This window comes from Macrobrachium nipponense, chromosome 27 (assembly GCF_015104395.2).
Source record: "Macrobrachium nipponense isolate FS-2020 chromosome 27, ASM1510439v2, whole genome shotgun sequence".
NCBI classification, from domain to species: Eukaryota; Metazoa; Arthropoda; class Malacostraca; order Decapoda; family Palaemonidae; genus Macrobrachium; species Macrobrachium nipponense.
In genome coordinates this window covers 16,908,829-16,926,863 of record NC_087216.1, presented here as the reverse complement: position 1 = coordinate 16,926,863, position 18,035 = coordinate 16,908,829, and the positions used below count along the sequence as shown (strand labels likewise).

Sequence of the window (18,035 nt, the reverse complement as noted above, 5' to 3'; positions counted from 1 at the left end):
TAAAATATTAAAATAAAAGTTGAATTGCGCGATACAATGACGACAGATAAAAATTGTATTCAATTTATTTGGAACTTAAGGGCCAAAAAAAAAAAAAAAACCATAAGGTCAAATAAGCAAACGTACGAACTCACATTCCAATTCTGATCGCAGGTCACGAAACAAGTCACCACCGAAATGCGCGCGCGGAGAGAAGAAGAAATCGCAAAAAGGCGAGACGAGTAAACCACGAAAAGAAACTTTCATTCCACCTTCCCGTTTTAAAGTCCCGTTAGCACTGCACATCATCACCCGCTACGGGAATGCGAGACAGGTATTTCTGCCGTCTAATTTACCAAACCATATCGAGGATAACTTGGGCGCATCGGATTTTGAATCCGGTGGCATGACACGCTCTCAATACTGCTGAACTCGTTGTCGAGTTTTTCGCCGTATACGGGATATAATCTCTTTCTAGAACGCAGGGATCGTCAGCTCCCGGGTTTGATTACGACGCTAAATCGGGCATTTTATTGAGGGGTCAGAGATGTATATTTCTGGGGATAGAAGTTCGCTCTCGACGTGGTTCGGAAGTCCTAACGTAAAGCCGTTGGTCCCGTTGCTGAATAACCACTGGTTCCATGCAACGTACAAACACCATACAAACAAACAAAAAACAAAGCTAAATTTAGACTTTTCTCGAAGCTGTCTGAATTCTGATAATAAAGATCTTTGACTTGAGTTGAATATAGAATTAAGGCAAAAAGGCCAAGCACTGAGACCTATGAAGCCATTCAGCGCGGAAATGGAAATTGACAGTAAAAGATTTGAAAGGTGTAACAGGAGGAAAACCTCAAAGCAGTTGCACTAAGACTCAAGTGTTAGGAGAGGGTGGAAAGTAAGATGAAGAAAGAGAATATGATAGGAGGTACAGTAAAAGGAACGAAAGTGGTCGCAGTTAGGGCCGAACATCAAGTTATACAAAGAACCTCAAGTTATGCCTACAGTGCACCGCATGAGGTCCACTAACGGCACTAGCCTCCTACATAATAAAGATCTTTGACCATCTTTATCATTCAAAGGAGATTCGTAGACGTCTGACAGCGACATTAAGGACCTTAACGATAGAAATATTGCCTGAAGTAATCTACATCGTGATAGAAACTTCACTGCAGATATAATTAGGTCTTTAACGAAGGGAAAAGTTACGTAAGCGTATTATTTGTTTCAGTTACGATTACTTCAGACATTCAGATAATCATACACTTTATAATCGCGATAATAATTATACTAATGATAACTCAAATGACATGGATATTTTAGAAAATGAATTCCATTAAGAGCACACAGTTAATATTTTGCAACACTGATTCATATAACTGTTGGTTACAATCAGAGAGGTAATTTTAAAAGTCGGTCTTCGCATTCTGTATTAAAGCATATATAAAAGATTTCAAGAGAGATCTTAAATAGAAACGGCCGTTTTTCTCTTACTAAGAAGAAAAATGTAAGGACCGGTTATTGCCCCGTTGTATTTTTGTCTCTGCGACACTTGTCATCTTCTCAATAAACTGAAAGTAAGGACAAAGTCCTCCCAAAGAGATTTAAAAAAAATGAAATAAAAATAAACAAACTGGCAACTCTGAACAAAACTTAAAATCGTCGTCCCAAGTGCTTCACAAAAACACAAACACAGACGTACAAGAGCATTATCCTTAATTCCCTTCTCCTCCCTCCATCCCCTCCGCACCTAAGCAACAACCCTTTGCCTCCTTCCACAATCCTGCTTGTTATTTACAACCTCACTTTTACGGTTTTTCCTCGGCTACCTTCACCTGCTCCTGTTCTAGACGGGGGAAAAATAATCGAAACGTTATGCATCTGGCACACACCGGCGTCTTCTTTTTTTCATCGAGAGCTTGGTTCTTCTTCTCCCAAAAAGATGACCGCGACATTGCAAAGGTTGCTCGATTTTTTTTTTTTTTTTTTTTTTTTTTTTTTTTTTGGCCTCTGCGTTCCCGAAGTCGTTAACATTCTCTCTCTCTCTCTCTCTCTCTCTCTCTCTCTCTCTCTCTCTCTCTTATCGTCTGAGTTTGCGAGTCAAAAAGCTATTGTCCTTAAAACAAGAAAGAGAATATCCGAAAGTTACTGTAATTAGACACCTGTTTCACTGAACAGAAAAGTAGTTAAATATCTCAGCCATTTTATTGTATGAATAAGGATGATTACACACTAAACTATTAGCTAAATTAAGAAACCGTTCACTCTGGTCTTAATTCGAAGACATTTTTCTTTATCGATCTAAAGCTTAAGATCATATTGCTTCTATTTTGAAAAAAATGAATGAAAATATTCTAGCGTTCGAAAGGTAAACTTACTCTCTGTGGAATAGTTCCCCTTCAGCAAAGCATGCCAAATTGCACCGTAATATTTTTTATATTCGTTTGGACCCGTACAAATCTTTATCTTATCAGCAACCATATTGTTTTTCCGTTGTTCCTATATTTATCTGCGCTACAATCTCTTTATTACTATCAGTCGTGGTAAATGCAGTAGAGGTAGTAAATAATTCAACCAAAGGGGAATTAGAAGTGACAGTTTTGGTACCTAATATGTGACTCGAACACTTGACACTACCCACCAACGACTTCATATATATATATATATATATATATATTATATATATATATATATATATATTATATATATATATATATATATATATATATATATAAATAACAGATAAGCCCACGATATCAAAGACCACGGCCAAATATCATCCCCTTCATCAAAGGATATTATTAAAAGAATAATGGCTGACTTGCCGTAAACAAACAAACAAAATATATATGTATTTTCTCAGGACCCCCTAATATAAAAAAAATCCTATTATTTTCCGAGAATAAAAACACTCTCTCTCTCTATCCTGACATGGTGCAATTTGTTGACGTTGCCATGGCAACGACCTCCGCAGGTGGCGACGACCACCGTGAGGCCACGGATCGTGGAGACGAAAAACTCGCGTAACCGGATTGGGTGAGTATTTGCCCGGCGGTATTCGCTATTCGGCTCTTGGTCACTGTTGGGTCTCATAACACACTCTTATGTGCTTGGAGGTGTGTATGCTAATACTCGTGCGTGTGTATATTATATATATTAAAATATATATAGGCTTCTTATCCGCTTATCGCTTCAGTACTTTTTGCAACATCTCCAGGCTTAAAAGCAATTAATGACAAGGTATCAGTCGTTTTAAGACTTTTGATAAAGCCATCTATATAACAGACCAAATTTATCCAAGTACGTCTCAAAATCATATTGAGTTATATAAATATTGATCATAATAGTTTTGTAGATACGTTTTATACTCTGCATCATTTAATAAACATTACTTCTGCATTCCCTTGATAAGTTTACCAAAAAATCCCAAGTAACTTGCGTCAAATACTTTAATTCTGTGAAATAGAGAATACGTTTCACAGATCTTTAAGATACGTGCTCTGAGCGAAGCAATGAATCCTCTACTTCTGGCATCTGCGCAGCGGTGAAAATGTTACCAGCCTACGATATGCGCATGCTCACAAAAAAAAAAAAAACATAAAACACACACACACACACAAACAGATGCATATGCGTATGCGTGTGTCACTATGCATATTGTCTGGCATCTATACCAAGTGAAGTTTTAGCTTTTCCTTGTAAGTTCATTTGTAGTTCCATTGTTCCTATAATTATCTATCTATCTATCCATCTTTCTCCCTATCTATCTACTGGGCATTCTGAGACCTGATGGGTAGCGTCCTCACTTCACCAGCCTTATGACCTAAGTCGAATCCTGAGCGAGGAGTGATTGGTATCTTCACGTTCCTTTTTTAAATCCGGTTGACCTATGTTGACCTAAGGAATGAAATAAGTACCTGATACTTAGTCGAATGTCGTGGGTTGCCTCTGTTTTGGTGGAGAAGGACACTGGGCTAACTATATCATCCAAAGAGAGAAGCTGAAAACCAGGAGGGGGAACACTTTCAGAAGCCAGCCCCTATGGAAGCAAAAGGTATTTGTGTTTGTGTTTGTGTGTGTGTGTGTGTTTATGTATATGCATATAAATACATATGCTGGCGTGTGCCTATGTAAGTGTGTAATATGCACTATAGTACATATGTGCGTGTGCGTGTGTGTGTGTGTGTGTGTGCGCGTGCGCGCGGGAGTGGTGGGGGGCGGCCGGCTGTTACAATGAGACAGACAGAGAAAGTGATAGAAGTCGACTACATTCTTCTTTTTCCAAGTAGGGAAGTACAGCCAAGATCTTGCCTTGAACAATCCACAAATACATTTGGCTCGAGATCAAATTACACTAATTAAAAATTTATATATATATATATATATATATATATATATATATATATATATATATATATATATATATGTATGGTATATATACTATATATATATATATATATATATATATATATATCCCCTATATATATATATCTTAGAAGAGTTGCTTGTCAACTAGCGAGCCTCATGTCTCACTTCAACACGAATTTCACTTTCATTTTAAGAACCAAAAACTTCCCCGAACCAGTTCTATGCCATTCACGGAAGTTTCGAAATATTCTACAAATCATATTTCATTTTACTCTTTAACTTCTTAAAGAAACATTTTTTTATTATTATTTTAAATTAGTGTAATTAGATCTCGAGCCACACGTATTTGTGGATGGGCGAGGCAAGTTCTTGGCTGTACTTCCCTTATTTGACAGAAGATGCAGTCGCTTTCTTATATCTATATATATAATATATATATATATATATTATATATATATGTGTGTGTGTGTGGGTGTTTTTATATATATATATATATATATATATATATATTTATATATATATATGTAGTATCACTTATATATTATAAGAAGTTAACTTAACTATGGCTCCATAATATATGTTTACGAATGTGAGGGTTGAAGAAGTTACAAAAACGTTTGGAAAAATATGAGTGAGTTTATTGTGGTAAAGCAAGACAACATGCAAACATTTTGCACTAAGGAGATATCATAGAGACTGGTAAAAAGAGTCTTGGACTGTTTACCAGGAGGAAATTGAAGAATGAAAATAATAGCACTGTTGTGGAGCTGAATACTGTCGCGAGGGGTGCAGAAATGTGTGTAATTTTAGGAATGAACTTAGTTTCAAGAAAGGCTAAATCTTATGGATTTAGTATAAAAAACCGAAAAAAGCTGAACTGATAATAACTTATCAGATGTCCTTTTAACTCCGGAACTTTTAATTTCTTTCTTTTATTAGAAAAATATTACATATCATTTACATAAGTAAGATGTTACAAAATATTACAAAAATATATACTACAATATTTACAAATTACCATGGAATTTTTTTTATTATTAACTAGGCTTTATATAATTTTTTTAAACACTAGATATTTGTAGTATTACTTACAAAATTAATACTGGCTACTCAAAAACAGTAATTAATGTACCCTTTTATGAAAATCTTTTCTATACTTTCTTTGTGATTTTTTTTAATAGCCACCTATCATAAAAAAATTTGCTCTTAACAAAGGCATCTGTTTCCTCTTTTGTGTAATGTTTCTTTTTACTGACCCAAACGGCATATAAATACCCTACAGTTAATACAATTTTAAAAATTAGAGGATATAAGAAAATCCAAAGACAAGTTTCCATTAAAGAAGACATAATACAGTCATTGGGGGGTTTTGAAGCAAATGATAAGGATAAACATCGACAATAAAGTAACGGTACGAGGGCAATTGGTATGATAAAGACGTGGAAAATAAACATGCTTCTAGGACAAGTTAGGACTGATTACTGGATAGAGAAACCGAGACACAAAGAACAAAGTAGGATAAGAAGTAGAGACAGAAAAAGAGACTAAAAGAATCGTGGAAGGAAGATGGAAATGGCGCAGACTTGATGTCAGAACAAGACGAAGAATATTCTCAAGTGAGATAGTAAACAAAAACAGAGGAGAATCGTAGAGGCAATTGCAGATGGAAGAAGAAGAAAAAGTGATAGGTAGTAACGGGCTTCGATAGATTGAAGCAATATTAACGAGACAACTCTCAGAAAAGAATATTTTTCGGTAAATGTCTTGGGAGTAGTTGTGCTCAACGAAAGAGAATAATTCTATGGTGATTTACAGGATGAATAAATGATTCAGTAAAACGAATTAAAGAGAACAATGAAAAATAAATCGAGAGGACTTAAGATAAAACAGCGTAAGATAACGCAGACTAAAAATATTTTTTAAAAGACTTAAAAAAGAAAAGCCATGAACTACAATTGAAACTCAAGAAATCGGCCGAGATAAAGACGATAGGGCTGATACCCTTAAAAGGTCCTGATAGGTTACTGGAGATGATGTCAGTGGTGTTTGAATCCACAATAATATTGAATACGCATATATATATATATATATATATATATATATATATATATATATATATATATATATATATATATATATATATATATATATATATATATATATATATATATATATGGCTGGCTTCGTATTATGGGAAGCCTACTTGCTTCGTTTAGGAGGAGGTGCTGGCTCGAACTTCAGGTTTGTAGTATTGTACTATATATATATATATATATATATATATATATTATATATATATATATATATATATATATATATAGTATATATATATATATATATATATATATATATATATATTATAATATATATATATATATGGCCTTGCGTATTATGGGAAGCCTACTTGCTTCGTTTAGGAGAGTGCTGGCTCGAACTTCAGGTTTGTAGTATTGTAGTATAGAGCGATGTGGTCCTGAATTGACAGAAATGTTGAATTGTGCACCTGATAACCAGTCAGGTGCTGTGGGACGCTACTGGGACTGGAAATGCCTAGGGGGCAAAGGGGCAAGCGATCACATCATTATTTACTGATAACTGGAAGCTGCGTGTTAGTCCTGACCGGTTTCGACTGTATTTCTAAGCCATTTAAGAAAGGGCTAATACGTGGTGGTAGAAATGTACGTATTTATGTATATATATATATATATATATATATATATATATATATATATATATATATATATAATATATATATATATATATATATACTAAATACATAAATATATATTATATATAATATATATACATAATATATATATATATATATATATATATATATATATATATATATATATACATAAATACGTACATTTCTATCAGGTGCACAATTCAACATTTCTGTCAATTCAGGACCACATCGCTCTGTACTACAAACCTGAAGTTCGAGCCCAGCACCTCTCCTAAACGAAGCAAGTAGGCTTCCCCATAATACGCAAGCCATATATATATATATATATATATATATATATATATATATATATATATATATATATATATATATATATACAGGAGTCAGTTAGCAACACGTTTGTAAAATAAGCTCTCTGTCGAGCGAGATAATTTGGGTAATTGTCAAGAATCTTTGTTGCGTGTTCTGAAGTGTTTGCGATGCTGCTTGCACGGAAATCTGAGCAATTATGTGTCAAGTTCGTCTCACTCTTTAGCCTCAGATGAATTATATGTTAGTTCGAGAGACAACAGAGAGATACAAGCTAAGAAGAGGGATGAAAACGAAGTCAAGGGAGAAGGAGTCAAAGAAAACGGAGGAGTCTAAGACCATCTTCTTTTCTTCTTGTCCAGGTAAAACAAGATATCTCCCAGATCCTTTCCAGATTCGACCTGTAGACAGTTTGGGAATGGCGCCACTGGCATTAGTCCTTCACAGACCGGAACAGACGGGGCACATCCTATCCTCCTCTTTTTTATTATTATTATTGTTATTACTCACTCCTTTCTGTTTGCCTGTCTGTGTCCGAAAACTTTTATGCGTGATTCATCCAAAAGTATGAATCGTGCGTGTGCCTGTTGTTGTTTTTCTCCTCTTCCTCTGTTTTCCTATGAGAATCAGTGACTTCATAAAGTATGGGTATATATATATATCAATATATATATATATATATATATATATATATATATATATATATATATGTATATATATAACTGAATCACGAAAGTTTGGAACGCGATAAATCCATAAATAAAGGTATAAGCCACGAAGGAAAAATACAACGGAGTTTCCGCAGATCTTTCGACTGAACGTCCTTTACTCAGCTGAGTAAAGGATGTTCAGTCGAAAGATCTTGCAGGCACTCTATTGTTTATTTTTCCTTCGTGACTTATACCTTTATATATATATATATATATATATATATATATATATATATATATATATATATATATATATATCACTACTTGATAAGGGTGGAAGTTAGTCCACCGAAATATAGTCCTTAGCTTTAAACCAGGGTGTTTTAATGGACCTTACTTGAGACGTAGCCTGTTTTAACAGAAGAATTCATTTATATATACCTACACACTATATATCTATCCATCTATCTGAGAGAGAGAGAGAGAGAGAGAGAGAGAGAGAGAGAGAGAGAGAGAGAGAACGCGCAACACTTAAGCCATACAATAATTGTACGAGTATATGAAACTGAGCCTCCATTGTAACTGCTATAATGCAATTACCCTGCAAAGAGGATAATATGTAGTCTAACCTTGCTCGAAGCCAGCCGTGTATGTAATATTTACATCCTTGAACAAAGCACTGAATGCCGTACGAAGGGAACGCTTAGCTGAAACGAATTTAACGAGAGCGCTCTCGCCAGAGGAGAAAGAATCGAGATCCCTACTAGACCGATGTGTTTAGCTCCGGGGCGCTTCAGACTACGCGAAACCAGTAACCAGCAGCCGGACAGACGAGTTTCGGTAATTGATGGCTTGCGTCGGCTGACTCGCCCCCCAGCCCCACCTAACTCGAGGCAATAATGATTCCTCGACCTTCACCTTGTCATTTTAACTGTATTCTGATGGAGGCATAATTCGGCAAAGAATGATTTAGGCTGGAATGGAATGAGAATAGTCTTCCTATTGCCGCGCACATATATGAGGCAGGTAAAGAATAGGTCGTTTTTTCGCTCTTTCGAAGGATGCAATTTCGTTTATGGAAATGGCGGTGTTTTAAGCTATCTCTTATATAAAGAGAGCGCCTCAGTGGCGTGGTTGGTACGGTCTATGCCTGTCACCTCGGTGGCCGCGAGTTCGATTCTCAGGCATTCCACTGAGGAGTGAGAGATGTGTATTTCTGGTGATAGAAGTTCACTCTCGACGTGGTTCGGAAGTCACGTAAAGCCGTTGGTCCCGTTGCTGAATAACCACTGGTTCCATGCAACGTACAAGCACCATACACACAAACAAACAAACTTATATCAAGAAGTATATTTCGTGGATTCCTTTAATCCTCAGTTACTACTAGTTGGATTTTTACAAAATGATTTCTCGATAATAGGTGGTCTTACGACATTTTCGTCTGATGGTTCACATCTGAACCTCCAGCTTTAGGAAAATATAATTCACTAAAGGACTTTCACTAAGCATAAGCAGTTTTACGTTGTGTAACCTCTAACAAGTGAGAGGGAGAAGTGATAAATGCTTTTAACTGGATAAGTGTTCGTATTAGACAGTTCAGGGTTTCCATTGTTTTATTATTATTTCTCGTTCTCCTTGTGGAATTTTATTTTTTAGTGGGAACTACAAAAACATGATCAAACTGACTATATTTGAGGTACATGGCAATTAAAGATTACACTTCTCACGTATTGTTGTGATCAATACCAGTAATAATCATATGGCCTTTAATTTCGATATATATATAGTATATATATTAGTATATATACTATATATATATACATATATCGTACATATATACATAGATATATATATATATATAATATATATATTATATTACATATATATAATATACAATATATATATATATATCATATATACTATATATACATATATATATATATATATATACATATATAACATATATATATATATATATATATATATACATGATATATATAATTAAAATATAGTACTATATATAATATATTGTTATATGATTATATATATATATATATATATATTTTTATAAAATATTTAATATATTTTTATATTGCATATATATATACTGATATATATTATCTATATATATATATATATTATATATATATATATATATATATATCTATATTATTTTATAAGCTTGACCAACCCGGAGCTGCCTGGGAAAACTCTGAAGGACTCAGATCATCAAAAAGTTTGCTTTTCACTGACTACTATTTTTAGTGCTACAGTTCTTCAATTTATGACTTAATGTTAAAAAAAATGTATTATTATTTTCATGATTATTATTATTAGCCATGTCAAATAAGTAACCATACTTTTCTTATATCTGTATTAAGTTAAAATTACTGATATTATTATTATTATTATTATTATTATTTCTAAAGGGTGCACAATAATACAAAGTGTAAAAAGTCTGTGTATAATTTTGAAGACTTTACAGAAGCTTTCGAACCCTTCCCTGGCTTCATCTTCAGTCCAAAGGAACAATAAGTTACGACAAGTACAGTGGTAAATTTAAAAAACAAGAGACGTTGAAGATCGTTGACAACGGTCGTAAGCTCGTTAATGGGCCAGGTGAAAAAAGAGGGAAGTTAACAACAACTAGGTGATACCCTCTCCCCTATCAATCCTTCTGGTTGCAATCCTGTTGGATCTTCGTATAGGTTGTTGCAACATTACATGAAGTCCTTCATCCAAGGGCGTAGATTGGGCACCGTTATCAGACTCCCCCGGGGCAGCGGTTACCTGGACTGGAAGAGGCAAGGCAGAGGCAGCATCAGGAGAGGGAAAAACAGAGCCTGTCCTACAGTTAAAATCTTTTAAAAACATACTAGTAATATAAAAATTAACAAATGGGTCTTCGTTGACAAAAGACTTGTTTCCTTTGAATGATTCTCCCAAACTTATAGCAGCTCCCTCGACTAGTCGTCTGACATTTACATTGTTACTTTTAAAGATAATTTTAGCCTCGTTCCAGTTGGGTCTATGATCATTCCTGAATGCATGTGCTACTATTGCGCTGTTTTGTGATTGTAGTTCATAAGCTCGCTTATGTTCGCCCAAACGTATATCTAGTCCCCGTCCACTTTCACCAAAATATTTACTATTACAATCCATACACGGTAGTTCGTAAACGCCTGGGACTAAGGGATTTTTATCATTGTTATTGTTTCTTACGAGGGAACGTCTTATTGTATTTTCATATTTGAACACAATTTTAGTTTCCTTCTGACTTTTGTTGATATGTTTGATATGTCCACTTATATTCTTTACTTCTGGATTAAAGGGAAGGGACAAATATCTTTTTGGTTTTTCCTTAGTATTATCTCTCAGTCCATAGAACGACTTCCTCGCTCGTGAAATTGCTTTCTCAATGAAGTGAGGGGGGATATCTGAGACTTCTAAAAGTAGCCGTGATGTGTTTAAGTTCACCGTCTATATATTCGGAGTCGCAAATTCTGTATGCGCGTAAAGCAAAATTCATAACGTTACTTTTTATTTCTTTTGAGTGAAAAGAATAAAAGTGGACATAACTCTCGGAATTGGTAGATTTCCGGTAAACTGAAAATGTGTACCTCTGGCTATTACAGTCCCTGTACACTAAAACATCTAAAAACGGTAATTTAGAATCCACTTCTACTTCTGTTGTGAACTTAATTGATGGTAAAATGCTATTTGCTATTTCTACTAGTTTCTTTAGCTTTTCATCGGTACCTTTAAAAATGATATACGTTTGGGCGAACATAAGCGAGCTTATGAACTACAATCACAAAACAGCGCAATAGTAGCACATGCATTCAGGAATGATCATAGACCCAACTGGAACGAGGCTAAAATTATCTTTAAAAGTAACAATGTAAATGTCAGACGACTAGTCGAGGGAGCTGCTATAAGTTTGGGAGAATCATTCAAAGGAAACAAGTCTTTTGTCAACGAAGACCCATTTGTTAATTTTTATATTACTAGTATGTTTTTAAAAGATTTTAACTGTAGGACAGGCTCTGTTTTTCCCTCTCCTGATGCTGCCTCTGCCTTGCCTCTTCCAGTCCAGGTAACCGCTGCCCCGGGGGAGTCTGATAACGGTGCCCAATCTACGCTCTTGGATGAAGGACTTCATGTAATGTTGCAACAACCTGTACGAAGATCCAACAGGATTGCAGCCAGAAGGATTGATAGGGGAGAGGGTATCACCTAGTTGTTGTTAACTTCCCTCTTTCTTCACCTGTCCCATTAACGAGCTACGACCGTTGTCAACGATCTTCAACGTCTCTTGTTTTTTAAATTTACCTCTGTACTTGTCGTAACTTATTGTTCATTTGGACTGAAGATGAACCCAGGGAAGGGTTCGAAAGCTTTCTGTAAAGTCTTCAAAATTATACACGGACTTTTTACACTTTGTATTATTGTGGACCCTTTAGAACGTTATATATACTCTCGTTATAGAGAGTTTTTCCCTATTATTATTATTATTATTATGAAGCAAATCCACCGTGAAGAAATCCACATGACACAGGGCTCCCCTACCCTTCAGATCCCCAACCTATCCCCATCCTCACCAAAGGCGATCGTTTGAACAGTCTTTATAACGAAATACGACACCGTAACGTTATGAAACAGTCGTTATAACGAATTTAGAAGGCGAAAACGAAGAAGCGAAGAAGGAATTAATGAGGAAAACAGCATTTGAACGAATAAAAAAAAAAAAAGGAAATGCCGTACATCTAAGCACGTTGGGCTTAGTAGATACCATGCATGTGCGGATGGGGAAGGCTTTTCTTCCGTCTTGGTTCTACTTATAAAAATGATGGTTTCAGGTAATTAACTATTATATATTCATAATTATCATAAATTATGATTGAAATTCACGCAAATTCTGATAAAAAAAATTCATGTTATAGGGAATTTATTTTTGCAGATTATTCATACGTCTGACAGCACCTGGAAGAAAAACTGGAGCGTTTCGGCGAAAAGTGACCATTAACCCATAAAGCACCTGAAGAAAACCTGATGGAATTGGTAAAAACGAAAATTTAATCCAATTTGTCTATTTGATATCTGGGTTTGATTTTGTATAACATCCCCTGGGTCACATAGGAGCTGTGTGCCAAATTTTGTCTGGGTCTGTCAAGTGGTTCAGATTTCTATATCGTCCAAACATACAAACATTAATTTATATAAATATGTATATATACAATATATATATATATATATATATATATATATGTATATATATATATATATATATATATATATATATACACATTGTATATATACATATATCTATATAGATTAATGTTTGTATGTATGGACGGTATAGAAACCTGAACCACTTGACAGACCCAGACAGAATTTGGCACACAGCTCCTATGTGACCCATGGCATATTATACATACATACATACTATATATATATATATATAATATATATAATAGATATATATATATATTCATATATGATATATATATATATATATATAATATATTAATATTATATATTTCTATAATGTTAAAAGTTCATAGCGTCCTTGCCTTTCCTTTAAAAGACCTGGGTTCGATCGTGACCACCGAGAGAGGGCAATATCCTACCTGGACACCCAGGTCAAATATGTTATTTCCTTATGTTATGTTATTCATTTACCAGTATTCTATGTTACGGGGAAGGGGGTGGCGGGGAGGGACGGATTCTGGGCCGTTACCCCCACGGTCTAGGACTCTAGGACATATTTGGTCTTCCGACTTATTTTCCGAATTATGACCGGTTTTCCCCATGACATCACGAGATCCAATGAGTGTTGCCATATTTCCTATTTCGTTTGCCAGTTTCCATTTATGTTACTTGTTTCCTTCTCAGAAACGACAGTAAAACATCAGATTTTTGGTGTTGTTTTTACAACACTCAAAATGTATTCAGGAGAGACATATATTTCATGAAGTGGGTTCAGAAAAACAAAAACTGTATTAATTCTTCCTCCAATTGTAAACCTCTAGAACTCGTTTCAGCTCTATCCAGAGAATCTCCAATCTCGTTGTACAACTGGGGCGTGCGCACCCTCAGGCCAAAAGCCCTAGTAAGGGGGCGGGGCATACTGTTGGGAATCTGAATCATCATCTCACTCTTAGAGTGAAAAGGAGAGCTCTCCTTACACCATCTGAATCCCCAAGAAGTAAAAGGAATTGGAGATGGAGGCCTAGATATTAAAGAAGAATCCAGAGGACTCGCAATTCGATGAACTTTGGCAACATTGGGAACCTCAATGATGCCATTTCACAAGCAAGCATTTTCGTACAGTGTTTCTCCCCCCCTCTCCCCCCCTCCCCTGTCCCCACCCCAAAAGACGGTCACCATGAATGGCTTTGAAGGCACCTCCCAAAGCTTCACTGGGAGAGAAAATGTTCAGATTTCTAATGCAAGTTCGCGCTCATTCTAGGAATTGCCTTTGCTTGAAGCAATCGTCGGCACCAAGGCCATGCACTAACTCGGCTGATTAACAACCGGTATTTTCAGGTTTTCTGTCTACGTTTGTTTTTTATCGCTGATTAGCGCAACGTTTTTAGCGAGAAGCAGCGTTCTAATCCTATATTTATAGTTACCAGCACGTGAGTGATTCAATCTTCGTGCTGATATATATTCTTTGCTATAACTTCGAGCATTTTATGTAGACCCATAAGTGCGTGACACGATAAGATCACGGCATATTTAAAGACTTTATTTATAGGTTCCTGTGTTTGAGGGGCAGACGCTTCGTTTTTGGGAGATATCCATTGTCCCTCGTATTGACCCTGGGGTCCTTGAATGGAATGGGTTGGTCAAAGGTTACTTGGGCTGCTGACCCAAAACTATAATAGTCTGTTCCTCACTATAGCCTTAGGGGTATGTCACATTCTCTTATGAATGTTTTCACATTCTACTTCTAACAATATTATCATCGTGAAACTGCCATCAATTATAACGAGATGTGTATGTTTTTTTTTTTTTTTTTTTTTTTAACAAAGTAGTTTTTTAAAGAAACGAAAGATAGTCTTCAATAGCCTTATTTGCACGATGAATAAAGTCCACCTGGCATAGCTCTCTCTTCACCCTCCCGAGACCCTCCTTCGACCAAGTGAGATTATAGGAAAATTTCTAGTGGTCTTTCAAGTGACGTCACGACCCCCTACCGCGGAGGCCAGGTAGGTAGGTATCCTGCGCGCCGTCAGACACACATAGCCTAAACGTGGGCACTCCTGTCTTCTGGTAAGGGCCCAGCAGCGAGTGTGGGAGACAGTGGTACGCAATTGTGGCAACACTGAGTTGCAGGCAAAACAAATCACTTTCTTCCAGTAACTTGTGGAGTGAGGTCACGCCGATATAATCTATACAAGTTTCCGTGTCAATATGAGAGAGATTCGAGTGCCAGCTACGAGTTCCAAGTATCTGTGACAATGCCATGTAGAAAGTGTTGTGTTCCCAACCGCCAAGGAAATTATGAAGAATCGGAAAAGTGACTGTTTTTAGATTTCCAGAATCGACAGGAAGGCGAGAGTAGTGGTAAGTGCTATCAAACGAAAATATTTCAATCCAACCAAGAATGCAGGAGTGATTTCAAAACACGAAAACCAGTGCGTGTGACTGTGTGTGTATATATATGTTTGATTTTCAATCACTAAAAGGAAACACGTGATGAATATACGAACGAAGCTACAGCCGCGAAGGACAAGTGAAACCATGAGATGCCAAGTGCCTTCGTCTTATTACCAAGACATGGTCGCCGTTGCATGGCTTGGTGATAAGACGATCGTACTTATCATCTCTTTTTTTCACCCTTTCCTTCGTGGCTGTGAATTTGTCCATATTATGTATATATATATATATATATATATATATATATATATATATATATTATATATTAGATATATATATATAATATAGTATGTATGTAAAATTGTGTGTGTGCAGAATATAAACCTATATCCATAAATCTCTGAATTCAGCGATATACTTCACGTTCATTCCCCGCCACTAACTGCACGTATATTGCTAGACTTTTCGCCACTTTTGAGTGAAAGTTCTTACGTACGGGTTTGTGAAAGACACTTCCATCTATAGATGACATGACGCGGGGTAATATCCTTTCCGGATAAAAAAAAAAAAAAAACGGGAAAACTACGTTGTAATGTAGCGGCCACATTGACGGGAAAACGCTGTTAATACCTCACTCCCTTCCTAACTGTCCTTGTGACCTATATTCCTCGACTGTGAACTGAACGGATTTCCCTGAATTTAAAAGGCAGCGAATAGAGGAACACTGAGGTGAAGATGGCGCCCGAGAGATAAGCATCTTAAAAACTCAAAGATTACGGGCAAATCTTATGATTTGATGACATGCTCTTAGAACTCTCGGATCTTTCTTCGATAGTGGCCGCCCAAAAGAGTTTCCGGGGGTCGTTTATCTACAGGACTAATATTTCTTGGGGCCATTATCTTTATATGTAGGTATACAGTCTTTTGTTTTATGTGTTTACGGTCATCACCAGCGTGCTTGTATCAAACACGCCGCTAAGGTGCATACATACCGGGTTCAAACCCTTTTTTTGGGAGTCACTAGCCACGACAGATCCGAACTCTCGAACAAAATGTAAAACTGATAAATACTGGAAAATGATTGAAGACAAGCAGCGTCTGTTGATAGACCTCACTTCGTTATCACCTCATCCCAGAATGACTTTTGTTTCGGTAAGAGTGAATGCTGGTAAATCCATTCGAGCTTATATCGATGGTGTCCCTGTACAGAAGTTAGTTACGTTGTGCCTTCGCATAGGCAGGACGTAAATAATCTGTGATTGAACTACGAAAATACGACAGGCAAAGTAACACTGTTGCGAGATATATAAATCAATAACTTGGTTTTGTTGTTCGAGTATTCACTGCCCTTGAAATTATCTTGTGACCTGTTACACTTAATAAACCTCAGTAACAGTAGGTGTTCCCCAGATATTTTCATTTCTTAATTGTTGTTCTGTAACGTGTCTTCTCGTGTGTGTATATACATACATACATACATACATACATACATATATATATATATTATATATATATATATATATATATATATATATATATATATATATATATATATATATATATATATATATATAGCGATAGAAACTGGCTTATTCTACCAAATATTCGACGATGAAACGTATTTCCACTGGAAGTGCATCGAAGAAAAGGAAGATTTCATCCCTCTAATATAAAGTCCTAACATAAATTAACATCTTCAACCGTAATTAAAATTCATTCTCTCATAATCATCTCTCTCTCTCTCTCTCTCTCTCTCTCTCTCTCTCTCTCTCTATTAACCCCATATGTATCCAACTATTCCGAGGTGCTAGCTAGTACTAGTACTAAACAGCGGAAGCTCACTCTCTCTCGTTCGGTATTAACCCGGTATATATCCACCTATTTCAATGTGCTATAAGCATGGCTCAATGGGACGCCGTGCTTAGTATTAGCACCTCGGGGATCAAAGTATTATGTACGCCCATTTCTATATCGTGTGGTCGACAAATTACATTGATAAACGATAAAATTGATCCCCAAAGGGGCTAGTACTCAACACAGCGTCCCATTGAGTTTACCCAGAACTTTGACAAAGGTGGACACGTACCGGTTCAATACCGAATATACATACGTATATATATGTATTCAATGAATGATTAAACCTCGTTATGAATGAAATCGAATCATTTTAGAAATATTCAAGTAATAATATTCTAAAATATTTTTTTTTTAGTTATCCCAGTTACTTATCCTTGTCGAGATGTCGGCAAGCGTAGGCGTACAAGCTCTAGACCTTGTAGGCGTAGGCGTATGCCTACTAAGTCGGCCATGGCTAGAGGGTGAAAATGGCCTTCTCTCTCTCGGTGGCCATGGTTCGATCCCTGTGTTTGTGAGAAATTCTTCTATGCTCCACCGCATGTGATTGTCTGCTGATTACTTACACACACACACACACA

The 18,035-nt window shown here is 36.0% G+C and overlaps 2 protein-coding genes across 2 annotated transcripts in view; one reads left to right on the top strand and one right to left on the bottom strand.

The window, feature by feature from the left end:
• The window catches only part of LOC135200514 (uncharacterized), a 33,591-nt gene that overhangs the window by 11,766 nt on the left and 3,790 nt on the right, over positions 1 to 18,035 (bottom strand). The window lies entirely within an intron of this gene.
• The window catches only part of LOC135200866 (lysophosphatidic acid receptor 4-like), a 75,402-nt gene continuing 72,643 nt past the window's right edge, over positions 15,277 to 18,035 (top strand). Inside the window, exon 1 of the mRNA XM_064229580.1 lies at positions 15,277 to 15,567. The gene's annotated coding sequence lies outside the window, so the exon portion shown is untranslated. The remainder of the gene's footprint in view (positions 15,568 to 18,035) is intronic.